Here is a 27,342-nt window from a genome sequence, read left to right as displayed (position 1 = left end):
TTACAGGTATATGAAACATTACAGAAAAAACTAGGGAAAATATTGGTTAGTGTTCGTTAAAGTACCGGTAATAGTGAATTAGGAAAGACAATAAGAAATTATGAAGGCTGGAAATCTCTAGATGTGGTTGATGGAAGTCCAAAATATTGTATAAGATATGAATGTATGTTAAATGGTGTGTGGAAAATGTATACGTAAAAATCCAATAAAATATTTTTTTTTAAAGAAAAGAAAAGCTTCTTCTCAAGGTCAGGAAGCGGATGGAGTTGTTGCTGCCCCTGAGCAGAAGCGCCTGGATTTCACCCATTCTAACATCTTTATTGCCGAACAATCAGGATTTCTCCAAACAGTCTCAAACTGGGACCTCAGCATCATTGAGCATGCCTCCCTCCCTCCTGCAAATGCCTCCACTCCACACCTGACATCACCTTGTGACTTTCCACACACTGTTCTTAGCTGGCTTGAAATTTCCATTTCATAACTTCCATTAAAGGCATTCAGGGCAGTACATCATAACAATTAGGAGGAGGTTAAAATCTAAATCTTTATAACGCCACCCAGGGTACGCTTTAATACCCAGAAATATGACGCTTGACAAGCCTTATTACTTAATTATAGCACATCACTTGACACACTTGGCACAATGGAAGCAAAAATTAAAGGCTGGGCACAGATCGGCAGAATATAAGAAAGAAAGAAATTCATGGGGCTTGGCTTCCACTTCACTCGAAACAAACCAGTAATTTTAGAGAACAATTATTCTTTCTATTTCTTCCCCCCTCCCCATAGCAAAAACAGAGGAAAGCCATTTTAAATCTCCCCCACCCCAAGCTGAATTGCCAGAGTACTGGATATCGAAAATTAAATATCTTCTGTGACCTTTTAGTGTATTCCAGGATAACTGCACATTTCCTTCGGCCAACAGATTATTACATACCCTGAGAATAATCAAATGAACAGCATGCACACCTAAATCTCATTGAACTAACTTGGTGGTTAAATACATAAAATGGGATTTTTGCTGGATTGTACCATGTTCCCGGCCAGAACACCTGGAACAAAATTCAAGCTTTTTCCTTCTCTTACCTACTATTTACCTATTCCCGTGTCTTTCTGAATTGTAGCTTACCAGTTAGGGCCAGGGCCAGGACACTCCTAAAGTTCACCTCCTTGCTCCAAGACACAACTTGGGAGAGTGGATCATACCACCATTTCTTATTCCCACAGAAGTCAACTGTTAATATTTCTGCTCTTTATCAAGCCCACTGTGGATTTAAATGCATTTCAATATTTTAACGTGTGCTGGCCTACAATTTCTATATTCATATTTGGCATGCTGAGTAAATATGTTAATATTTGAACAAACCCGAGGGGGGACCAACACAGGAAAATACTGCATTGGATAATAATATGACAAGACATGCTTTTAACATAATATGCAAATACCGACACATAGCATGCATATTTGCTCAGCAGTGTCCCCATTAAAATTAATTACGTGAGATCCCTACATGGGTAAGCACACCACGATATCACCCAGGATTACTTTATCATGTTAGCTTTGCCTCATTTTCAAGGCATAACAATTCACAACCTATCTTCAATTTCCATCTCAGGCTTCCCATTTTCAGCTCGCCTTAAGCAAATCTACTCCAAATTACGAGGCTTGAGGAGCTTAGCAGCAAGGCAGGCTCCCCTCCACACCATTCTACTTTCTCGTGCCACTTGGATCCCATGCTCGTTAGCCAGCACTCTGAAGTGGGAGAGAAGATTTTATGGCTACAGTACTGAGTCATGGGCTATGTGACATTCCGTGCAACTTGCTGGGAAAAGATGGTCTGCCATTTCCTTCACAGCCTTGAGAAGGCAGAATTGGTGGAAAATCAAAGCCCATACAAATGTCAGCTTGCCATGTGGCTGTTCACATATATGGGATCCTAGCCCCTTGTGTTTATTCATGGATCATCAATATTCATCAATATGTATTAAAAATAACTAACCAAGTTATCTAGTTTATTTTATCTTACCTGCTAATAGTAGGATTATTCTATTATGTTTCTTTTGCTATAAATTCCTCAGTTTTTTATTCATTTTGGCTATATATGATTTATTCTGCATATTTTTGAAAAACAATAAAACAACTTTTAAACAACTTATAAAATGTATAACAATAAAACAACTTTTAAAATGTATAACTTGCCATTCATCTATATCAGGCATGTCCAACAGGTAGATCGTGATCTACCAGTAGATCACTGGACGTCTGTGGTAGATCACTGGTAGATCACTGGCTCCCCCCAAAGAAGCTGAACAACTGTGGATCCCTAAAAAAAAGCTCAATATTTTACCTACTCCCTGTAAAAACTCAACTTTGCCCTACCCCCCCCCCCATGGGCTTTCCTCAACAACTTTGACCTGAACCCCAAAAAGGGGGTAGATCACTGCCAGTTTTTAACTCTGTGATTAGATCGCAGTCTCTTGGGAGTTGGCCACCCCTGATCTATATTATGGCTGTTGCTGACGCTACAAAATACAATAAAAACAACTACAACAAAAACAACTACAACAAAATACAATAAAAACTACAACAATTAAAGACAGCACCAGAACAACAAAGCAGAAGATGAATTCAAAGATCATACAAAAATGACACCTATGGCAGAGACACCAGTGCAGGGTGCAATATATATCTCAATGAACCATGCAATAAAGTGACAAAAATAAATAAAACTCTGCATCAGAATAAATAGATACAGCTAAAAACAAACAACAATATAAACTGAATGGGTCTAACCGTAAAACCCTTAACATAAATATGCCTTCACCTGTCATCAAAAGGAGTAATGTTGGTGGCAGCCACACTACTAAGTGGGGAGGCCATTCCATAGATGGGGGCATTCTACAGAAAAGGCTCTTTCGTGCATATAGTGGAACATAGAGAAGAGCCCCCTCTGAGGATCTTAAGACATCAACAGGCTGGTACAGGAAGACGTGTTCCTTCGGGTATTCAGGTCTTAAGCTGCTATGGCTTTAGAAAGCAACACGTACCTCTTATTTACTGAACAGAGAAGAATTCAACTTTTTAAATAAGTAGCTATCATTTGGAAATTTAATATACACAAAGCAGATGTGCAAGAAGCTAGTCCAGGCCCCTTTCTGCTTGTTTTTTGATGGGGGAAGACAACTGGCAATGGAGTTCCATGAGGATGGTGATCTGCAGAGACACTCATGGCAGAAGCCACCAGGGAGCACTGTTTTCAGAGGTTTTTTAATCTGTTCTTGGTGTTCAAGCTGTGCTAGTGTCCAGTCTGCAGAAATGTCAAATGCAATAGCTGTGACACAAGTTCCCCTGGTGAAATGTGACAGCATGTATAAAACACTGCAGTTCTGTGCTAGATAAAGCTCTGATTTTAAAAAGGGGGGCCAAACAACAGATTAACATACCTTAGAAACTTAGGAAGCTGCCTGATACCAAGTCAGAACCTGTCCATCTAGTTCAATGTTGTCTGTACTGACTGGCAGTGGCTCTCCAGGATTTCAGACAGCGGACATATTCCAGCCCTACCTGAAAATGCTGGGGATTGAACCTGGGACCTTCTGCATGGAAAACCGATTCTCTGCCACATCAGTTGATTCACTTTCTTTTTAACAGGTTATCAATTAAATGACCAAGCAATACGTTGCATCGTTACAGGTTAATATTCTGAGATTCTGTTAAGTATTTTGAGAGTCTGTTAAATAAGCAGCAAAGGCAAATCAGTCATTGACTGCCAAATCAACTAGAAATGTGAATCAAGAGATGTGTGTAGTGAGTGAAAACACTTTCAGATTCATGTTACGTCTAAAATCCAATTAAGGTTCATATTTTGAATCTATGGTTGTTGAATCGATTCATCACATCATGTTTCACCTCAAAGGTGCTATGTGTATCTTCTGCCAGCTAAGCTAATTTTCTGTCCGTTCAGCAGATTTTGCTGACTCTCTGAAGTGGGAGGGGGGGATGCTACAAAAACCCTTCACAAGCAAAATTCCTCTCTAAACAGCCTCCCTCTTCAGAATCTGGTCTTCTTTGAAGGCCAAATCAATTGATTAATTGATGCAACTTGAGAGTATTTTTTGAACATTACAACAAAGGGCAGAAGGTATACATGGGTAATTGTGCAACACGGATGGCTTACCTTGTTCAGTCCGAGGGCTAAATTGCTGGTCAGCGACCACTTGAGAGACCCCATGCCACATTTTTGAGGGCCACAGGCCAATGTATGCAAACAGCACAAACATTCAACAGGCAGAAGGGCATAGGCTCACCAGGCACGCAGCCACCCAGCATTCTCTCCTTCTCTCACACATTCAGCCATACACACATATATACACTGTTTCACACAAACAAATATGGAGAGGCACACACACTCACCATCTCCATCCCTCCCCATTGGGATGAGGAGGACTGGAAATGTGGCCTTTTGCACTATACCAAAGGATATGTGCAAAGTAAAAGACAGTGTTACCATTCACCCTCACACTCCAGTCATATTTCCCTTACATAGGACTCAGCTATACTCAGTTGTGTCGTTGTAACTCTGTTGTAAAGATGCGACACCAAATGGCGCTGTAGAGCAAAAAACTTGGTCTATGCGATTTTACATACATAGGGGTTCCCTCCCCCTTTTGTGATAATGATTATGATTATTTATAGCATTTCTCCATGTGTGTAGATCCAGCCAGAGCTACAATTTGCAGAGTGGTCTCACAATCCATCTCTCTTCCTAGGCAACTCTGAACTCTGTAGCTCTGTGAGGAGAATAGGGGTCTCCTAACAACTCTCAGCAGCCTTAACAAACTATAGTTCTTGGGATTCTTTGGAGGAAGCCATGACTGTTTAAAGTGGTACAATGCGGCTTTAAATATATAGTGCCGCTGAGGCCTAGGTCATGCACAGATAAAAGGGACCATACACACCTACTGATGCACTGTGAGGCTTGCATCTTCTTGCCAATTATCACTGGAGTTAGCATAACCTATGAAACAAGATCTAGAACAGAGGGTTCCCCGAAACACTCCTTGCAAGCACTATTGGGTAAACGATGATTGCTCAGAGACAGCTGGTAAAGGTGCAATTAATTGTCCCAGATTGGTGCGTTTTGCTTAATTAAAGCACCATATTTTTTCGCTCCATAAGACACACTTTTTTTCCTCCTGGAAAGTAAGGAGAAATGTCTGTGCGTCTTATGGAGCGAATGCGTGGTCCCTGGAGCCGAATTGCCCAGGGGCGAAAAGCAGATTTTTTTTTAAGAAGGAGCTAAAGGCTAACAAGAGGGAAAGAGGAAGCTGCCCAGCAGCTGATTGCAAGAGATCGGGGAGGGAGATAAGGGAAGCTAGCTCCCTTCCGCCCCACCCCCTTGCCCAAGCCTCCATTGTTGAATGTTCTGCAGAGGGAGGCTGTTTGTTTCCCCAGCAACATGTGACTGGCTGATTGGATTATCTGGCTGATTAGATTATCAGAAGCTGCAGAACTGGCATTATTGATGTTTGTTGTTGCCAGCCAAATACCTGTCTGAAATGATCTTTTGTATGTTAATAAACCTTTCTTGATATGTCAATCTAACTGTGCATGACACTTTGTTTATAGAGTGTCACACCCCATAAGGACAATTATCAACACTGTGGGAAGATAACTTAATGTAGAAGGAAAGGTTGCATAAAAGTTCAAGGATAAAAAACTGAGTGGGTTTATAAAAGAATGGGCAGGTGGAGCAAACAGGGCATAGCTGCCAAGTTCTCCCTTTTTTAAAGGGAAATTCCCTTATGCTGAATAGGCTTCCTCGCGAGAAAAGGGAAAACTTGGCAGCTATGAAACAGGGGCACAGCCCATAGTGTGTAAAACACACACACACACACACAAACACACATGATGCAATGACACACAAAAAAAACTCAAATTAGAGACTGTTGTTTGACTTCCTTCCACTTGCTAACAGTAATTCCTTTTAAAAGATGGCACAACAGAAAATTGTATATACTACACTGCTTTCCTTTAAAATCACACGCCTGCAGTGGTGCTAATAATTCAGTCTCGGTGGTATTAAGGAAGAAACAGGATCTGATGAGAGTTCTTTGGTTTCAGTTGTTCTGATGACACGTAACAAAGTTATGAGGTTAGAGAGTTAAATTAAACAGAACTATGAGCGTTCATGTTTGTCATTCTACTCATTCTACTCATCAGAGTAATACTATTAAGGAGATATCAAGCTCCCCTCAAAGTGACACAAAAGCTTAAGAAAGCTTTGTCACTGTTTTTAAGAAAGCCTTCAGAGAAATTAAAGAAGCCAGAGAACAGATGGCACTGCAAGTGAGGCAGCAGAGAAGCTGTACATCTTGACAGCTTTGTGTAATGGCTGGTATTTCCCTGCAAGCTACCGTGTGACATGCGTACAGTGTGAGCAAACAAGACTCCTCAAGCAAAAGCAGGATTCTTTCTTGCCCTGTGCACATGCCTGCATATTGAGATAGCAAAGAAGGACTGCTATATAAAGCCATGGCTCTGATTATTAGGAAAACCTGCAGCCCTCCAGCTCCCAATCATCCCTGACTGGCTAGGGCTGATGGAGTCCAACAACATCTGGAGAGCCACAGCTTAGCCACCCCAGTGGAACAATATTAGAGTGCGGAACATTTCCAGTTTCTCCTTCACCACAAAACTGAACTCAGTTGGGAAAGGAGCATAGCTGTCAAGTTTTTCCTTTTCTCGTGAGGAAGCCTATTCAGCATTAGAGGAAATTCCCTTTTAAAAAGGGAGAACTTGACAGCTATGGAAAGGAGACACATATTATCACCCCACCTCACCTCACCCCCACCACCTGGAAATCCAAAATCTTGAGGATGGGGAAGAAATTTGGATATAAGACACACCAGCACTTTCACTTCTAATTTCCCACTATCTCTTGAACACCCTCAGAAATGAATATGCACCTGGGTTTTACTGTGAAGGTACAAACCTATTTTAGCCCTATCCCCCTTTAAAAAACATGTGCCAGAAGAGATGGAATTAAAAGAGGAACAGGGCTAAAAATACACATATGTATGGTTCATAATCGACACACTCTTTGTGAATTTTAAAAGAATGTGGTCGCACTTAAGCCTCATAGGAACTAGCTTTGGGTTATTGGATGAACAATAATGTACCTTAAGACTTGTGCCAAGGCCCACAAATTAAAGAACACATGCATCCCTTCAAAGTTTCACTGTGGTTTTTGACTAGGTAGCTTCTCCACAGCCAAAATTATGCCAAGATCTTCTATAAAACGAGTTCCAAAGATCTGACATACTCAATGTGTTGCACACATGTAGAAAATGAAACACTTAGTGTCCAGGCATGTGAAATTGCTCACATACAAGAGAGTGTGTGTGTGCGCACGTGCACAAACGCAAATGCCTTATCACTGATAGTTTAGGTAAAACACTCTCATATTCAAACATATATAATATACAAAGCAGAGTACAAATTCTTTAAACACATTTTAAAGAATCAAACCAGGTAAATTTGGCCATGTCAAAATGATCATACTATTTCCCTTTAGGTTACAAATTTCTTACACAGAAACTAAGAAACTGACAAGGAAACTTTGGGGACATTTTCTTACCAAAAGCCAAATTTCAATGTATCTCAGGGAGCTAATATATCCCGATAGGCTGCGTCAGAAGGATGCTTCCCTGGGTTGTTTTTTTGTTTGAAAAACTACATGTTACTTTTCTTTTCTTTTTACCCCGATATGTTAGCATTGGTTGGAACAGAGGCAAAAATTAAGATTCCATGGGGCATTTTTTCTCCAAAAGAAGGAAGGAAAGTCTGTTAATAGTAAGTAGTTGAAATTTGGGGCCATTGCTTTCTATTGTGCAAGTGACAATATATTAGAAGGAGCACATTGCAACAACAAAAGTACACCCAGTGTTGATTTTACCCTGTTGTGTTGAAAGAAGGTTTAGTAACTTTTACTTAAAAGCAGTGTCAAAGACTTTCAAAATCTCATTGCTACCACTGATACATCCCCTTGTGGCTCTTTCACTTAGTTAGCATGTTGAGCATGCAATTAAAGCAATGCCAGTGATTCACAATGCAAACAGTAAAATATGCTCCAAGCTAGGTGGTAAAATTAGAATTCATTTCTGACGTTTATATGCCTGTCCAAAACTGCCACACTTAAGTATCTGGAAGATAATTCCAAAAGAGTAAATGCTGTCCTTTTAGATAACATATATTTGTTATGGATTACATACATGCCACTTGAACTCCATATACAAAGGATACAATACCAGCATATAATCAGGTACCTGATGCAGAATTTAGTTTTAATTAACTCCCAACAGTAAGCATAAACAATATTGATAACTTACATACTTTTATACAGAAATAAATAAACAAAAGAGAATGGCTGGTTGGAAGACAAATTGGGTTTTCAATCCTGAGAGTTGTGGATTCTAAATATGGATGTAATGGGGGCTAGGTCAAAGCTTTTGATTAGTTACTAAGTACAGGTCATCAGGACCCTGGACAGCTCCCCATCACCCAACATAGATCACCTTCTTTATACTTCTTAATCCCAGGTCAGAGGTCAGTCCTCCTCTGTGTGGCTAGAACTGAGTTGGCTTCTTTGCCCCCTTCCTTCCATCAGCCCCTTCAAAGGAAGGAGGGAGAAGCTTGTGGTAGAGTGGTCTTTTTCCTTTTCCTTTTAGGCTAACTGAGTTGCAACAAATTTAAATGTATAAAAATACCCCTATTTTGAATTTCTTTTAAAAAAAATATATAGATTCTCCAAATAATTCTTAATCATGTGTTCTGAATAAGAAAGTATTCAGATTAGAGCCTCACTGGACAAGGAGTGGGGTTGAGTATCTGAAGAAGTGTGCATGCACACGAAAGCTCATACCTATGACAAACTTAGTTGGTCTCTAAGGTGCTACTGGGAGGAATTTTTTTATTTTTTTGTTTTGACTAAGCAGACCAACACAGCTACAACACAGTAACTGTATAAAACAAGTCAGGCATACTCTACAACATTCTAGGGATGCAATGGGTCCAAACAGCAGGTGCCATAAGGTAAATTCAAGGTGCTGGGTTGTAAAACCTTAAATCTGAGACCTCCTGCAGTCAGACATGCAAGTAAATAAGACTTATATATAAACACACATATACAACAGCTATTTGCTGTTGGCAGTATTTGTATACTTTATTATAGCAGTAGTTACTTTAATGTTTTTATTAGAATTTTCTAACATGTCCCTACTGTAGTCGTGAAACTTGAAATATAGTTTCCTGTGTAGAAATCAGCAATTATAGTGCTTCATATGTATATAGTCCTTCCCTTAAGTGCTACCAAGTGCTTCACACAGAGAAACCCAATAACCTTTTAAGGCAGAACATTATTATTAGTCCCATGTTATGGAAAGAGAACTGAGAATCAGATAATGGTCCAGGTAAAAGTCACCCCATTAGTTACTGACCAGTCTGAAATTTGAGCAAGGGATTTGTATGCTCATTTCTCATATTCTTGAATACAATTCTATACCAGCTCCTAAGAGTATAGCTTTCAATAATATTCTCTAGTGCACTGCATAAAATTTTTAACTGAGTAGCGTTCCATTTCCCCTTGCAATCAGGAATAAGTACTTGCTTCACAGCAATTGCTGCTTTGTTAAAGCTGCTATGAGGAAGCCCTTTCCAGGACCAATTGCAACTATTAACAATGGATAGATAGCCCCTTTAAAGTCAAAATCAATTTGAAAATGTGACAGTTCTAATTTTTCAACTATTTGCATTACTATCAGCAGAATGAAGCATCTCTTTGTACTAGAAAGCAAAAGGAAATTGATTGGGTTCACTTCTCATGGTATGTGTGGTCAAAAGAAACTTGTGGCACCACTGTGGCTGTTTTTCTGCCTCTCTCATAATACTAGAACTTGGAGCCATTGCAATGAAGCTGAATGCTGGAAGATTCAGGACAGACAAACCCAAGTACAGTGGTACCTCGGTTTAAGTACACAATTTGTTCCGGAAGTCTGTACTTAACCTGAAGCGTACTTAACCTGAAGCATACTTTCCCATTGAAAGTAATGGAAAGTGGATTAATCCGTTCCAGACAGGTCCACAGAGTACTCAACTTGAAGTGTACTTAACCCGAAGTATGAGTGTAATTGGTTCTGGAAGTCCGTACTTAACCTGAAGCATACTTAACCTGAAGCGCACTTTCCCACTGAAAGTAATGGAAAGTGGATTAATCCGTTCCAGACGGGTCCGCGGAGTACTTAAACTGAAAGTACTCAGACCGAAGCGTACTTAAACCGAGGTATGACTACTTCTTCACACGGCCTATAGTTGAAATATGGAGTGTCTTCCTACAAGATGTAGTGGTGGCCACGAACCTGGATGGATTGTTAAAAGGATTGGTTGGCAGGGGGTTGGACTGGATGGCCCTTGTGGTCTCTTCCAACTCTATGATTCTATGATTCTATGATTCTATATTCATGTAGAATAAGGCTGCTAATAGCTACTAGCCCTGATGGCTATGTCCACTGTCAGAGGCAGAATGCTTCTGAATACCCTTTTCTGGGAACTACAAGTGTGGAGAGTGCTGTTGCACATGGGCCCTGCTTGCAGGCTTCCCACAGACATCCAGTGTGAGAACAAGATGCTGGAATAGAAGGGCCTTTGGCATGAACTAGCAGGATTCTTTCTATGTTTGCACTACAGCAGGGGTGACTAACCAGTGGCCTTCCAGAGGTTGTTGGTTGCCGGATCCCATCACCCCCAACCAGCATGGCCATGACACGTCACAGATGATGGGAGCTGTACTTCAGCAACACCTGGAGGTTTTCAGGTTAGCCACTCTTGGTCCACAGGAAGAGTTTCATCCCTTTTATTTAATTTCTTAGATCATATTGCTCAAGATGTCCTCCCACTTTAGGATGATGGAGCTTATTCCCTTTTAGAAGGGAGAAATCTGAAGTCGCACCAGTCACAGAAACTTGGATGTTTTACAACTAGCAGGTCATGAGAAAATCCCATTTCTTTAACTAACTCAATAAAAATACAAGCTTTCGAGCAATCCAGCGCAGAAACTGGACCATTTCCAACTCACCTTTTACTCACCTGACTACACAATTCAATGTTACTACTTGTTCTCTCTAATCCTTACTTGATTAACTATTTAACAAACACTGATTCAATTACACCCTTTGATGTGATTATTGACAGAAAGAAAGGAAAACACTAATGTGTAAGAGGTTAGCAGCTTTTGGGAAGGGGACCAAGGGATGGGACAACAACTCTGAACTATGAAAAATATGAATAATAATAATAATAATAATAATAATAGTTGCTGTTGTTGCTGCTGCTGCTGCTAAAAGGGAGATGTGCGAGCACAGTCTGCTTGGAAGAGCAAAACCAAATAAACAGCCCCCTCCCCCCATATCTACCTTTTGTGGGGGAAATCACATAATGTTCCTGTGTACATCATTTCAGAATGCAGATGGGACACCTGACACCTCCTTTAATGTAAAAACACACTTTCATCCTATAGAAAAGTAGCCTGTCAGATAAGTGTTCTGGGCAAGACCTGTTCCTGTTTCTTTAGCAGTTTTCTACATACAGGGAGGATAAGGTTTGGTTTTTATTTTGTTTTTTGAAGGAGAAAGAAATAGAAAATATGGCAAACTCAGGCAGACAATCCACACCCCAGCCCACATTCCGACCCGGTACAATCCTAGAAGGACTATATCATAACACGTGTTGGCTCTTTTATTGGCCCTTCCAGTAGCATCACTCCCACTATCTGGAAACTGAGGTGAAAGCTTATTCCAGATTTCCCTCTCTTCTTTCCATCTAGCTTTGAAAACTGGAGAAAACCTGCACAATTCTAGCTACCTTGATTTCCAACCACACTTTGTATTTCAGTCATTTTTGGCTTATTGAGTCTTTAAAAAAACAATCTCCATTTTATCTGAAGAATGCCTAGCCACAGAAGCTTCTCTAATGACTGCTCCAAGCAGATGAAAGCAATTCAGTCATTCTGCTCCAACCTCTCCCACACACCTCCAAAACCAAAACATTTCCTTTCATTAAGTAACATAATTGTTTTCTCCGGATACTCTATCATTTGTCCTTCCTTCACCATTCCTGTGCTCTTTCTTACCCTTCATTCAATTGCTTAGACCAGGGGTGTCAAACTCAAATTCATCGGGGGCCGCATCAGCAGTTTGGTCACCCTCAAAGGGCCGGTTGTATCTGTAGGACTATGTGTCCACTCTTTATTATCATAAATTATTGTCACTGCATTCAATTATTACTGTTTTTTGTAATAATGTAAGTAATAACTAGCTCTGAAAGCAGAAACATAGTCAGAATAATGGCAAGTAGATATTCAAATGTACAATTATTGTACAATTTATTGAAAAATGATTTTTGGTAACTGCACTGGGTGGTGGAGGCTCGCTAGGGTTTCATGCAGGACCTTTGCAGAGCTACTAGTACCTGGAGATGCTGGGGTCCTTCTGCATGCAGGACAGATGTTCTGCCAGTGAGCCACCACCCTTCACCAAAGGGACTGGCTGAGGTTGACTCACTGGAGCTGCTCTCCTGGTTCCAGGGTTTAAGGGCCAGAAGTATAAAGCAGCATCCTATGTTTCTGAGGAGAGGGAGAGGGAGGGGAGGAAGGAAGGAAGGAAGAAAGAAAAGAGGGAGTGGGAGGGAGAGAGGAAGGAAGGAAAGAGGGGAGAGAAAGAAGAGTAGGAAAGAAGGAAGGGAATAAAGAAGGAAAGAAAAAGAAAGAGGGAGAGAAGACAGAAAGGGAGAAAGAAGGAAGGAAGTAGAGAGGGAAAGAAAGAATAAGAATGAGGGAGAGGAAGAAAGATGGGAAGGACAGAAGGAAGGAAGGAAGGAAGGAAGGAAGGAAGGAAGGAAGGAAGGAAGGAAGGAAGGAAGGAAGGAGTGGGAGGGAGAGAGGAAGGAAGGAAAGAGGGGAGAGAAAGAAGAGTAGGAAAGAAGGAAGGGAATAAAGAAGGAAAGAAAAAGAAAGAGGGAGAGAAGACGGAAAGGGAGAAAGAAGGAAGGAAGTAGAGAGGGAAAGAAAGAATAAGAATGAGGGAGAGGAAGAAAGATGGGAAGGACAGAAGGAAGAAAGGAAGGAAGAAAGAAAGAAAAGAGGGAGCAGGAGGGAGAGAGGAAGGAAAGAGGGGAGAGAAAGAAGAGTAGGAAAGAAGGAAGGGAATAAAGAAGGAAAGAAAAAGAAAGAGGGAGAGAAGACGGAAAGGGAGAAAGAAGGAAGGAAGTAGAGAGGGGAAAAAAGAATAAGAACGAGAGAGAGGAAGGAAGAAAGGGAAAGGGGGGGGTCACCACCTTGATTCAGCACCAGAAAAGAGCGCGAAGGGACCCAGGGGCAAAAAGCATTTCCCGTGCAGCGTGAGGCAGCGGGTGTCCGTTTTAGGAGACGTGCGTAAAGCCTCAGAGTTGCACGTTCATGAGGCTGAGCCGCTGCTGAGCTCACGTTCATGAGGCTGAGCCGCGGCAGGAGGAGGAGGAGGTGGAGGTGAGGCAAGAGGAGGAGGCGGCTTGCCGGGTCGGTGCCCGGCAGAGCCGTATGGAGAGTCCTGAGCCTCTGGGACGCAGCAGTGCTCTGTAGCACTTTGAATCCTCCTCCTCCTCCACGCGGCGCTGCTGGGTGCTTTGTCTGTGCTTCAGCAGCAGCAGCAGCAACAGCAGCAGCTGTTTCCAGGCGCCGAGCCGTGGCAGGAGGAGGAGGATTCAAAGTGCTACAGGGCACTGCTGCGTCGCAGAGGCTCGGGACTCTCCGTGCGGCGTTGCCGGGCGCTGACCTGGGAAGCTGCCTCCTCCTTCTCCTGCTGTGGCTCGGGGCGCTCCACGCAGTGCTGCTCCGGCCGCCTTTCTACCCCCCCCTCAGGCCCCAGCTGTTTGTCGGCGCTTTGTCGGCTGGGTCCCGCTGGCTGGGGCGCTCGGCGGGCCACATGACGAGGTCTGGCGGGCCGGATTTGGCCCCCGGGCCTTGTGTTTGACACCCGTGGCTTAGACAGTTGAGATTCTTTGGCTGTTTTTCTGAAGGTACTTATTCATTCATTCCATCTGATTTAAAAAATATAGTAGGAACGAATGCATTTCTGCTTGCACAAGACACCTCTGGATTTAAGCCACCACTGCTGCTATACTTGAGCTATTTCAGCAACAACCTGCAGAAAGCTCAGCATAAGGCTGAGGTGATTAAAGCATTAAGATGATGGAGCTGCAAAGCGGCAGTTCACTTTCTACTTGTGTAAGGCAGTCCATCCAAATTCTTTGGATTTCTCTTTCCTGCTGCAGACTGGTCCCCCATGCCCCTTCCCATGTTGCTGCTGAGTGCTGCTTGACCTTCAAGAATAGTTTGTGAGGAGCACAGAGGGGCTTTAAGGGGTAGGAGGAGCTTGAAAATCCCTATTTCATGAATGGAGTTCCACTCGCTGTTGAGCCTTCATGTGGACATGTGTGAGGAATACAAGGGAGGAGAAGGAAGAGAAGGACTGACCAGTTCAGCCTCTGCTGCATTCCACATGTTGGAGGAGAAGGTCTGCAGCAAGCTCTCCACACACTTTAGCAACCTTCATCATCCAGGATCTAAATGACATGGGACCCTACATGAGCCAAGCAATGGTCATGTAGAGCAAGTGGGCCAGTTAGTGCATCCCTCAAACTCTCCTTCATTGGGAGGTTTAAACTAGAGGTTGGATGGCCATTTGTCATGGATTCTTTAGCTGTGATTCCTGCACTTCAGGGGCTTGGAGTAGATGCCTCTTGGGGTTCCTTCCAACTCTACAATTTTATGATTTATCACAATCATATCTGCCCTTTAAACCTGAACAGCAACTAAGCATTCAAACATTTCCTAGGCAGTACCTGTTAGTAGCTGTATGACTGAACATTAAACAACTTCCAACTACGTCTGCATGAAGGAAGCTTTCCCCCTATATACTATGTGTGAAGAGACATGTGCAAAGGAACATTAACACACATGACACCCCATTTGCCATGTAAAGTGGTACAGTTCAGGAAAAGCTTCACTACTTGCTTTTGACTGTATGCATATAAACAGGCTGTAAGACATGGACCTTGGTCTAGGGGCAAGTACACTGGTGCTCTCATTCAAATGACATAATGAGCAAAATGTATTTCAACAGTATATGCAAGAGTTTCAGTTGCTAGTCTTGCAGCCAGAGTTTTCTCCCCTGCAAGAAGCCAGAATTCAATTTTGCTTGAATCTGCTACAACAGATTGTTGTGGATTTCCAAAAATAACTGCAAAAGACCCCCCGCCTCAGATACTAAATATAAACCATTAAGCAGCCTAATGAATTAGAACATTTGAACTGTGAGGAACACTGATTCTTCCCCACTTCGTTTCCAGCAATAGCTAGGCTCATATAAAGATGGGTTCTTATATATATATATATATATATATATATATATATATATATATATATATATGTAAATGAGAAGACGCTGATGCAAACAGTACATTTCAAGTTCAACTTTCAGCAGATTTTTCTTTCTACACTGGTGGTAATGACTGCAGACTTAAAACTGTAACAAAACTTAAAATAACCACAAGATCAAAAGGGAAACAATTCTGTTTTCTTTGCATGGCTTTTGTTTGTCTGAAAACCAGCAAGTGTTAGAAATAATTCACATTATTTCTGAAAGCCTGCAAACAAACATGAAAAAACAGTATTAAAAAGAAGACCCACCCAGGTTGTGTAATTTATTCCCTTTAAAATAATAAGCTGAAGGGCTGTTGGCATGCCTGAGCTATCACTAGCTCCATTCCATTAAATCTAATTGCTATGCAATGGCAATTTCAGTTGATGCATGGGAAGAAAAGCAATTCCATGTAAATTATACAAGCCTCCAGCCACTGTAGAATACAAGGCTGGTTCCCTTTCATCTCTCCATGCTCCACTTTGGAAAATAATCTATATGATGGTAACATCCCTTTTAAACTCCATACTAGTTGTGAATGCCTAGAAGTTTAATGGGACTGTTTGAAGGATGTTTGTCTTTCACTGCTGTGTACAATCCACGCCTGAAGCTAGCAGTCAGCCAGGTAGGGCACTTGCTGAAGGCCCCAGGAGCTCAGAAGGTCCCTTCAAGGACCCAGATCCATCTGTGCCATGGCTACCACTCACCACCTCACACCCACTGAAGCCCTGGGTGGAAGTGCCACTTCTGAATGGAAGCAAAGCTTGGTTTCCAGCCAATGGCCAGCTGCCATCTTGATTTACCCAAAGTGCAATGCCAAAGCCTTCTGATCTACAAAACCTATAGATCAATAAGTTTCACAGATCTACAACCCAGGGCATTGCATCTGGGGTGTACTATGATGGTGAGTGGCCACCACAGATAGGAGCTAAGCTTGCTATCCATTTTTAAATGGTGCTGCCACTCACCCAACACTAAAATGTCATCTAGAAGGGTCGTCGAGGGGGTGGTGGTCTTGTTATTGTGGTTGCAGTGGCAGCAGGAAAAAGTACTGCATGGCTGTCGCCATGGAATGAATAATAATAATAATAATAATAATAATAATAATAATAATAATAATAATAATAATATGGCGCTGGTCCATCAGTGGCACTATGCTGAAGTCAGCCACTGGCCCTGACAAAGGCAATGGATCCCTGTACAAGTTGTTCATTTTGACACATTCACTCAGATCCTGAGCTGCACCAGTGGAAGGGGTTGACACTGGGCAGCCCCTCTGCCCTCTCCTCCCCATGCCAGCATTCCCCTCAAAAAGCTTCCCTCACAGAAGCAGCCTCTGCCCAATCTTGGAAGTGGACCTCCTTCCACTCTCAGTCTGAGTGCCATGGCCCACGCCATTCAGGAGGTTCCCCTATCCCACAGGAGAGGCTTGGGGAGAGCAGGCTTTTTGGCTGACAGGAGAGAAGAGGACACGGAAGTCTCCTTCTGTAGGTGCCCTTCTGTCGGAGCTTCTCGGAATCCAAGCCTTTTAATTAATTTGCTTATTTTGACTCCATTAGAGCTGAATGACATTTGATGCTATAGGTGTCATTATGAGCTATGCCAACATTTGAAATTTAATTATAGACATGAGGAGTGGCAACTTTTCACCAAGAGCACAGCCATGATCCTAACAACCCACCCACCGCAGCAATGAAGCTTAGAAAGATAAAGCAATGCCAAAAAGTTACTCACCCCTCCCTAAAAAAAAATCTTAATAACCATCTTATGTAGTAACAGTATATTAATATTTTTGAAAGCTTTAGTGATTAAATCCTGAGAGACTTAAAACATTTCTGTTCAGGTTCAAGGGACTGAGTAATAGACAAGCTAAAATTAAACCAAACAAACAAAATAAAACCAGTGAAGTTCATTATGATAAGCGCCAAATGCACAGTGTCCTTTGCATGGCAAGTCATTGGGTTAGTTGAGTGAATGAAAAAATTCTGTTTTTCAGAAAGCAATTAAAGTGGATTTTAGTGACCTAAGCCTGTGTCAAGAGAGGGGGGGAGGAGAAAGGCTTGCTGGGCAAGGATTCTGCATCACTGCTCATCTCACATTTTTCAAGTTGTTCTTACATCCTACACTATCCCTAAAGGATATCACCAATCCAATATTTTCCACATATGCAAGTTTCCCATCCCTGAACTGCCTGCTCTAGTTCTCTCTCTCGCTCTTGTTTCTGAATGAATCAATGCTAAATTTGAGCAACAGCATCTGTGCACCTAATACATCAGGGTAGTCAATGCAATGCCCTCCTGGACCTTTGGGCTCTTGCCAGCCTCGAATGGCATGGGCAGTAGTCAACAAAAAAACCTTTATTAACAACAGCCTGATCTAGAAAATGGTAACAAATATGTAGGAAATGAATCTAAATTCTTCAGTGGAAAAACTATGGTGTGTGGAGGGATAATGCCCTACACTTTACTAGCAGTAGCTCAGCAAGTCTTCAGCAATGGTGGTGGTTTTGCTGCTCCAATCACCTTGAGGGCCAGGTGCCCCCAGGTAAGAATTACAAGGGTGGAAGCCGTGCAACTCTCCATATGCCGTTGAACTCCAGCTCCCATGAGCTCCAGCCAACATGGCCAACGGTCAAAGATTATGGGAGCTGTAGTCCAGCAACATCTAGAAGACCACAGGTTACCTGCTCTATACGTTTATACGATCTGTATTGTTATTATTGTACTTCTTTGCTTCTTTGACCTGGCTCAAACATAATGTGACGTCTCAATCCAGGCAAACCACAATCTGCAGTGAAAGTCTGTTCTATGGCTTATTACTTTTGGTTTGGCTTAGGGAGATAAACCATGCGCCTGAGTTCGGACATAACGCTCAGCCAAACCATGGCTTAGATCACAGCAGCTCAGCAGTAATAGGTCCAGAGTAGGAGCAAAGCAGCTCTAGTCTTCTCTCCAGGAACACATGTATTTGCTCAATCTTACTGATTCATGGTTTGGCTTAGTATTATGTGCAGACTGAGCCACTATGCTGGAGGCCACCATATCAGCATTTTTAGATTTTAAATTTAGCAGTGTACATCGCCTTGATATATTATGATACGGCAGTGCAGAAGTACTTGTATTAGTAAATTAACATAAACACAAATTCATCTACTATATACCTTAAATGTCAGAAACTCACTACATTTCTGAAAATCACATTTGAAGGTTTAGTAAGATACACAAACAAAGGTCCTAGCTGGAACTGACATGAAATATTACAGTGTGCAAAGAGCTTGCTATTAGTTACAGCTCTAACAGACTCAACCCCATCTTCTGTACATCAACAATTTCTTTTTAAAAGCAAAACAAAAATAATCTTTTTGGTGCTCGTGCATTTTCATTGCAGTTAAAATTAAAGAAAACTGATCTTTAGCTAAGGGTGGCTTTCTATTTTAGCTGTTTAGATGTTAGCTAAGGATGGCTTTCTATTTTAAGATACCGCCTTTGCACTTAGAGCAAAATAGAAACGTGGCCAGAGGCTGGCAGGAAAATAGCAAAGCGAGAACATGATTAGAGAAGGAAGCATTGCTGCAGAAACAAACTGGTACATTTTGAAGTTTAGCTGTGATGCTTGTGGGCAGGTGGTCTCCTGGTCTCACTTTTCCAGGTGGTTGTTACACCGGCACCAACACTAGCACAGTATTGATGCAATCACATGCACGTGACATCAGCAGAGCAGGAAGCATGGGAATGGCTGTCAAAACAAGGGCTAACATAACAACACCAACAGCCAGTTCCACAGTGTCCTTGGCAACTCCACTGCCACCCACTAATCATCAAGTTGTGCATCACGTCAGCCATGTATATGAGCCTGCCGGCTCATTAAGATCTGCTGAAGAGACTCTTCTTCACACCCCACCAACATCAAAGTAGCATTTGGGTGGGATGCAGGAGGGGGCCTTCTGTGTGCCTCAGGAACTCCTTGCCTAGGGAAGCATACCATGAAATCTTTAACTGATGCAGTGCCCAATAGGTGTTTCTGACTATTGGCCATGCTGACTGGGGCTGATGGAAATTGTGAGTCCAACAACCAGACAGGAGGAAAGTTCCGGGGTCACACCAGTTGTCAATATTAATCAATAATCTGCAGCGGCCATGGCAGTACAATGGGTGAACTAAGCAGAATGAGAGGTAACAGGGCTACATATCTTTAAAAAGGGAAAGGGGGGGGGAACTAGGTACAAGGAAATGAAATTGTAGCTACAAGGACCCTGCAAATTTCAAAAGCTGTGACACAGATACAATGCATAGTATAGATGGGACCATAGTACAGATGAAAACTTGATGGGGAGTCTAGGTGTCTATTTCTAATATGAAGACAGTAGAGGCCCATAGTAAGCCTGGTGGAATTCCATATGAAGGAGATTCCTGTGCAAGTAAGCCACGTATATATCCAATACTATGCCCACATCAGATGCCCCACACTCAATAGCCAATTTTCCAGTCTTCCACTTGGTAGGAATATTTGGTGCAAGCCTGTTATGAGATGCAGTTAAGCTTGCCTATCATTTGGCTCTCCATCCCATATTTTCAATGTTCCTTTGCTTTTAAAAAAATATTGTGACCTATTCAATATTTAACATTGGCATAGAGGAGGTGGACATGCTGGAAATGTGGCTCCTGGAACAGGTAACTGCATGGCGTGGGCCAGTGACACCTGATGGGCTCCCTCTCTAGTGTGTGCTTTCATTAGGCCAAGGGATAGAAACCCTCCATCACTGTGCATGGCATTCATTCTCAGTAGAAGCCTGAGAGGTCTATTATCCTTTTAATTTACACATGGGAAATCAGTTGGGTTGACAACTTGACTAAAGACACCTGAGGAGTTTACAACTGACCAGGAATTTCAAAGTGTCTGTACTGCTTAAGGCAGATTTGTTGCATATCCCCAACTTTTCTACAGTAATGATTAGCCGAGTTGCGTGTTGTTTTTACTACCACACATACAGCTTTTTGGATTAAAAAAACCCCTAGAGTGTCATAAATATCATTTAAGGCAATATCATCAAGCTGTTTCATATCATTCACCCCACCCCACTCCAGGACATTTGGAAAACACAGAATTTACTGAAGCTGTTGCTCTATGGTAAAATAGGCAACTAATTCCAACATTTGACTGTGGCTTTGGGGAGAAAAGGATTCCAAGTTGGAAGAATAAAAGCAAAGCAGTGTTGGAATGGCTAAATGAATGAAGCCCCTTAAAAGAGCCATTTGGGAAGCAACCATCATTGCTGCCCTCTAAGACTCCATCATATGGCATCCTCCTGGCGTGTGCAATGCAACCCTTTCCCAAGGGTGCTGAAGGTCAAATCCCTCGTAGTCAGACTTCTGGTTCTGCACTGAAGTAAAACAATAGTCCCACTGTATTGCAGCATCCATGTTTCAAAGGCACCCATGGCTTGCAAACTAATGAGGTCAGAAGAACTCTCCATAATGAATTGCTCTCTCTTTGGTGAAGCATGTCTGAGAAGTGCTGGTGGGGAGTGAAGGAACACTGTTCTTAGAACAGAAGGTCAAAAATCACACAGTGCAGGAACAGGGCATTCCCTCAGACAAGCCGTATCCTTTTCATAGATCTTTTTAGCAAGGCTCAATTTCAGCATAACTCACAAGTACAGTATAGAAACGAAACACTATCAATATTAAGAATATCACCAATGTTAAGAATACGTTAACATTAGGTTTATTTGATTTTTAGAAATAACCAATGCAATAGACGCACACTAAGAGAATGATAGCATAATATAAAAAGTTACATAATCAACAGCAAAACAAAATAGTTCACCCTGTTCAGTACAAGGAAAGCCATTTCAACTGCTCTGGGCCCAATTTACCTACCCCAAGAGACTTGACAAAAGACAAGAAGGGAAACCACATATTGTGGAAACAATCAGAGCCACTTGGGGAGTTGCATCTACAGACTTGGACAGGACCATGAGCTCTCTTGTTTTATTAACCCAATATCTGCAGGATGGGATCACTCTGTTTTTCTGCTAACTCACCCACAGTTTTAGCAGCAAGGTAAAGACTGGATGAGTCCCTATGTTGAGAGATGACATTGTCCATCTTGATCATTTGAAGTAGGGCAGAATTTGGTATCTTTTTCTAAACTACATAATGCCGCATTTTTCTGATATTTTGACCCCATAGTTCCTACACTTTCAAGCATTTTTATAACCTGACCATATAGCTTTTCCAGCATTTTGAGGGATATGTTGCATTAATTCTGTGTGTTTTGGCTGGTGTGATGTACCACCTGGACATTAATTTGAGTATCCTGAAAATGAGCACAAATGTTAACTCAAAAAAATTTTTTTCCATATCCCTCCTGTGATTCAGTTTATTTTTGGTCACTCAGAGACAGGTCTCCGGCTAGGAGGAATGATGGCTTTATAGAATAACTTTTGGTAAGTAAAATCTTATATATTGATGAAACAACCCTTTTTTATATTAGCTGTGTCCCACTGCAACAAGCATTCAGTTTGTATGAAGTCCTTTGATACTTATTTGAAATAAGACTGCTAAAGGAAGGGTTTTAACCACACATATTGATACAACAGAACATTAATTTCACCAGATCTTTGGGGATATCCTTGAATGACAACACTGACTTGGGCTTTATTAGATGTCATGAAATATTCAGTTTGGAAATCTTCTGAAATCCTGTGAGCATTAAATTAAAGCTAATCCTCATAGGACTAAGATCAGAAGCTGTTTTTGTCCCCTGCATTTCTCCCATGCATTTAAAAAGTATCAAAGAGCACAGGGTGTTGTGTAGTCAAATATGACCTAATCTTAGCTACATACCTTAGCTACAAAAATCTCCAGTGGCTCTGGGCAGAATTCAACTTGCTCAATTTGCTTCCAATGTACATATTTTTTTGTTTGTATCTGACTATGTCGGGCAGACATATATGAGCTTTTCAAGTCAGGGCTGGCCAATCTTCCTTTAACTCAGAACTTTGCAGTGTAGCTTTCTATGGACCCACACCAAAGATAACAGCATTTTCTGCCATTTTATTAATTTACTATCAGCACGCGAGGAAGAAACAGTACTGTTCACAAGATGTTCATTTCAATTCTTGCCATCATTGAAAATCAATAAAACAATGAACAGGGTGGTGGTACAATGATTACTGCAATCGACACAAAATAATATCACCAAGGCAACTATCTGTAAACAAACAATAAAGAAATTGTTCTCTTTTTATGCTCCTCCTGATGGAAACATGCAGATGCGGACAGATATACTCCTGCTTGAAATAATTTATGTACTGTCTTCTCTTGTATATTATTTATGACAAAGCTCGATGATGAAGCTCTTTAGCAACGAAATGTCTGATTACCAGAACGACGTCCGAGCACTGAACCACTGGTATATCACAAGTGGACTCTTTATTACTGTGTTTGCAATTGTTCAAGATAAAATCTGTTTTGAGAAGAGAAGAAATGAGCACTGAATCACTGATATATTACAAGTGAACTCTTTATTTGGGAAATAAACTACTTTTGCCATTTTTATGGACGTTTAATGTTCATTTACAGACAGATGCCTTTGTGATACAGTATTATCATTGAAAATCAGCATGAAGTTTTCAGAGACCAACTATTTAGATCTTTTTTTAATTACAGGAAGTTTGCCGCAATTAATTCTATTCAAATCTTGATTATTGGCTGTCATAAGTAGACTAAGGTACAGTCAAGGCTTGTCAAACCAGCCCAATGGAAAGGTGTGCTGCAAGTTAGATTTCTTCCACGCCCTTTTATTTTTAGTGGAAATGTTTATTATCTCATGTCTTGTTGAGATTCATTTTATAGCCTACATTTTTCCACAAAGCTTGTAAATTCAGAAACCAAATGGGAAAAGGCCCAAATGATAAGATAATATTTGGGTGTTATAGCTAGCAGAAATACAAAGAGAAGAGCAATCTCACCTGCCTTGACAGTTGATTATCTGCTGTCACCCTACCTTTGGGAAGCTTCAATTCTGCACATATTACCTTGCAAACATTAGGGCTAAAGCCTATTTTTAAAAGAAGGTAGCATACTCCCATTCCACACAATCAAAGAGTTTCTCATAATCCACTGGCATTACTGCCCCAGCGGATGATTTTCATCCCAGCCAGTGAAATGAGGTAGGTAAGGGAAAAAAACTGGGGTGGCAGTGGTAAGAAATTGCAGCCCCACCTCCTTCAAGGTCAGATAAATCCTTGTTCCTCCACTTTCCTCATTTCCCCCTTTTTCCATATCAAGTGCAGAAACCCTAGAGCTTATGCTATGCTCCCCAATGTGCATTTCCCAGTCACCCTACACCATTTCATTTTATAGTATACAAACACCCCACAACCTTCTCAAGATGATGTGAGAATCAAAAGCTGTTACTGCTGTTGTGACTTGTCAACAGGTGTTGTTGTTTAGTTGTGTCCAACTCTTCATGACCCCATGGACCAGAGCATGCCAGGCACTCCTGTCTTCCACTGCCTCGCGCAGTTTGGTCAGACTATGTTGGTAGCTTCGAGAACACTGTGCAACTATCTCGTCCTCTGCCATCCTCTTCTCCTTGTGCCCTCAATCTTTCCCAACATCAGGGTCTTTTCCAGGGAGTCTTCTCTTCTCATGAGGTGGCCAAAGTATTGGAGCCTCAGCTTCAGGATCTGTCCTTCCAGTGAGCACTCAGGGCTGATTTCCTTCAGAATGGCTAGGTTTGATCTTCTTGCAGTCCATGGGACTCTCAAGAGTCTCCTTCAGCACCATAATTCAAAAGCATCAATTCTTCGGTGATCAGCCTTCTTTATGGTCCAGCTCTCACTTCCATACATTACTACTGGGAAAACCACCCATGATGTTCCATGCATGAGTAAATACACTCCCTCTGTTTTCTTCAGCTTTGGGTCAGGATACAAAGATCATGTCGCTCTTTAGAATTGCCTTTTCTGCCATAGTGCCTCCACTGGCGGTGAGCTGCCACCCTCCCAATCCATTTTCTGAATCTGAGTCACATCCCTCAGAACTGCTTGTTCAGTTCCTCAATAAGCTAGAAGCCTTCTCACCAATATGTTTTGTGCTGTGTTTGTCTGTCCTTGGAGACTGGGATTTGAAGGGGAATCCTCAGGAGTGCTTAATATCAATTGTTTGCAAGTCCTCTGCCTCAGTGTCTCATCTGATAAATCAAATAAAGGGTGTATTCCAGTTCCCTAAAATGCAAACTTCTGCCAGCCTGAGAACTATTCTTTCAAGGAATCAACTTGCAACCTCTTCCCTCACAACATTAGAACTGCTTACACTTGCCTTAAGTTCTCAATCACTTTGTCCTTCATTTGGATTGATGGTAGGTCCCACCTTGGCTGCATTTTCCTGCCATTTTGGGTGTGTTTGCTGATGGACATCAATCTTCTTGATTTCTGGCTTTGCACTAAGAAAACAAAAATAATTAAAAGAAACCACCAGGTGGAAGTCTTCTTCCTCTTCTTCTTCTTCTTCTTCTTCTTCTTCTTCTTCTTCTTCTTCTTCTTCTTCTTCTTCTTCTTCTTCTTCTTCTTCTTCTTCCACCTTTTGGGAAGCTTCAGGGTCTTTAATGACTGTTTTTCCTCTGAGGTAACAGATTTGCCTGTTTATTGCTGGGAGGGGGCCATTTCTTCTGGTGATGTCACTGCCCCTAGAGTTACTTCACTGTATCAACGAGGCATTGCTAAAAAGTTTATTTTAGACTTTCCTAATACATACCTTCCAAAGACCTGGCTTCAAGGCCCATCATTTGAGCCCAGCTGTTTGAAACTCAATACAGAACAATGCAATTTCAGCTAGCAAGACATTAGAAGTACTGGAGGAAAAAAGCAGCCCCAGAATCCATGGTTTGTACAAAGAATAAGATCAGAATCACATGAAGGTCAGAATTGTTTTAAAATCTTTCTCATTACAGCACCTCTGCACTCTTGGAGCTGCAACTTTTGTCCCTGAATGCACATACGTTATTTGGAGTTTAACATGGATGTCAAAGGAAAGCAATTAACTAGAATGCCCTTGTAATTTATTCTTGCATTCAGGGCACTTTACAACGTCCTATTCTGTTTTCCATCAATTTGTTTCAAAACAACAACGCCAAAACCCTCGAGTGCAGTGATGACCTTACTCAGTGTCTCTCAGGTTGAGTACATTTTCATAGCAGAATTATTTACACTATGCTTCATTAAGCACCATGTTATGCCTAACTCAGCTTTGTATAGTAATACATACTACTTTAAGCACACTGAAGGACTTGCATGCTCCCCTGGGGATTTTTAAAAAATCTTTTCAGCAGACTATCTTCTTCCGCGCAAGCCATATCACAAACTGCTTTTGGAATAGCAAACTTAATTTTGCCATAAGGCATTGTATGCAAAGGGGGTACAATTTAAGAAAAACTCCATAGTCACCCCCCACCCCCAGCATACTGAACTAGTTATTTAGATATAGGGTATGTTTTAATATTCTCCTTTGAAAGTACAATGGATCTTCTTGCCTGCAATGTATCGTTTTATTTGTTTTAATGTAGAAGTATGCATGCATATATACATGTGATAATGCCTACTTTCCATCCAGATTTGTAATCAACAAGGATAAAAGTAGTTTTATAGTTACCAATCAAAATAATTGTTTTCCATGAAAACGTTGCTCTAAAAGAGCTCTATAGTTGAAAAACCTTTTCTCTGAGGAGAATAAATAAAACATGTGCAGCCTTTGTAAGTTCATTTTATATAGTTCCAAGGTTGTTTTTATTGTCATTTTCATTCATGTCATGTTGAGAACATTCACTGAAAAGGTGACTAAAACTGTGTAAACAAACAAACCTGTAGATTTGTGCACTGAAAAGGTAGGCACTGAAAGCAGTTTTTAAAATTCCTTCATCATGAAAAATGAATGCCAATCCAGCAAAAAGACAGATTCTGTCTGTCATATGGAAGATACAATGTGTTGCACTGCAAATAACATGCCAGAAACCATTGGAGCATCAGGGGCCAGGCATGCCCTTCTTCCAGGAGTACTGCATTTGCTAAAATGGGCAGGGCAAGGTGAACTCAGAGGACTTCTTGGCTCATGTTGCTGCATCCTGCACATGTGTGAGGCACTCATGCTGTCAACCAAGAGCCCCCCCTTCTACATTCACAACCTTGCTGCTGCCTCACCTCACCTATTTGTGGTAAACACAGCATCACAACTGGGGGGATGCCTTTGCTTTGCGTTCCATCCCCTCACATGCCACTGCTGCCAATGTCTGAACATCACTAGTTCCATGCTATTCATACAACTTCTCTCACATTTTTAGAGATTGTTTTTCTGTCTGTTCAAAGTACAACTACAAAGAGGAACTTCATAGATTACTGTTTGCAGGAGGAGCATGTAGTTCAAAATTCAGGAAATTTCTCTTATAAAAAGGCATTGGTGGATGATGTCTTGGCTGATCAGATACCACACAGGAAAGATGATTAAAAACCCACAACCTAGGTTTTAAATTTTTTTGCAGCCAAATTCTATAAGTGCCTAGTGTGATTGACAGCTGTCGTGGATTCAGTTTTAATAGACTATGAAAGACGGCTGTTTGTATTAAATTTGTATTGCTTTAAACCTGGAACAAAGAAAGACAGCCTACACACACACACACACACACACACACACACACACACACTACATATATATACGTACATATTCACACTGTGATCAAGAGAACTCTTCTCATCTATTGATTGTAACCATACCCATTCCAACCAGACAAAACAGAAGAAATTGTATCTTGTGCACATATTGGAATAGGTTT

General features: G+C 41.4%; 1 protein-coding gene across 1 annotated transcript in view; it reads right to left on the bottom strand.

Annotated features, from left to right (window-relative positions):
* The window catches only part of SLC35F1 (solute carrier family 35 member F1), a 196,799-nt gene that overhangs the window by 111,228 nt on the left and 58,229 nt on the right, over positions 1–27,342 (bottom strand). The window lies entirely within an intron of this gene.

The sequence above is a fragment of the Zootoca vivipara genome, chromosome 3, assembly GCF_965207765.1.
Source record: "Zootoca vivipara chromosome 3, rZooViv2.hap1.1, whole genome shotgun sequence".
In the NCBI taxonomy this organism is placed as follows: Eukaryota; Metazoa; Chordata; class Lepidosauria; order Squamata; family Lacertidae; genus Zootoca; species Zootoca vivipara.
The sequence above is the reverse complement of the archived record's forward strand: the minus strand, read 5'-3'. Positions and strand labels throughout refer to the sequence as shown.